Genomic DNA, 1041 nt, shown 5'->3' on the forward strand with positions numbered 1-1041 from the left:
TAGCTTTTTTCTTTTTGCTTATGTGGTGCTGAGGAATCAAACCCAGGGCCTCAGGCATGCAAGGCAAGCGCTCTACCACTGAGCCACCTTCCCAGCCCTGGGTCCAATATTTTTGCACTGGGTATCAAGGGGATAATTTGCCTCATTCTCCAATTCTTCCTTTATCCAAATAGCATCTGAACTTCTCATATTTACTCCAAATCTACACCTGTCCCTCTCATTCTTCCTTCTCTCTTTTCTTACCTTTAGTGTGAGGCATAAGAATTTATAGCAGCCATTTTATCAACTCCTAACTCATCCATAAACTGTGTCTCACCTAGAGATAATGGGAGCCTTCTTCCTTCCTTTAAATTTGTCAGAAAGAATCTTCCTAAATCCACGGCTGCTTTGACTTTTCATCCTTATTTTTAAAGCGGGAGGCAGTAAAATTTTATTTTCATTTTCTTCCTCAACACTTCCTGCTAAGCTAAGACTAGATTTTTGTAGTAAAGGCAAGTATCATTACTGATTTTCATGATTACCTTTGTCTTGACGGAGCTTCAAACAGGACAGGAATATTTTAGGGTTTATTAAGTCATAATTTTGAATCTTTTAGGACATACTAGTAGATAACAGTGACCAGGAGCCTACACATACGAAAGTTAAAGATGTGAAGCCCAAATGTTGAAGATCCAATAGTCAAACTCCCATACTAATATGCTGTGCCAAAGGTTTGAATGGGTATCTTAGCATTATAGGGAAAATGAGAAAAGAATACTGGGACTGATTTTTGTATCTCACAAGAAGACCCAGTAAAGCGAGACAAAGTGAAGAAGGGGTGGAAGAGAAAGCAGTACCTGATTTGGTTTTTACTTACTGCAGCAATGCTCAAAATGTTTTAGCCAGCCGGGGACTGGTGGCCCTTACCTGTAATCCTAGCTACTCAGGAGGCTAAGATCTGAGGATCACAGTCTGTAGCCAGCCTGGACAGGAAAGTCCTTTAGATTCTTTTTTTTTTTTTTTTTTTGGGTCTGGTCGTGGGGCCTGAACTTTGGGCCTGGG

The 1041-nt window shown here is 40.5% G+C and overlaps 1 protein-coding gene across 2 annotated transcripts in view; it reads left to right on the top strand.

The window, feature by feature from the left end:
- Window positions 1–1041, top strand: part of LOC105989524 (anionic trypsin-1-like) — a 22906-nt gene that overhangs the window by 2435 nt on the left and 19430 nt on the right. The gene's annotated exons all lie outside the window — the stretch shown is intronic.

Source organism: Dipodomys ordii, unplaced genomic scaffold, assembly GCF_000151885.1.
Source record: "Dipodomys ordii isolate 6190 unplaced genomic scaffold, Dord_2.0 Scaffold56, whole genome shotgun sequence".
NCBI lineage: Eukaryota > Metazoa > Chordata > Mammalia > Rodentia > Heteromyidae > Dipodomys > Dipodomys ordii.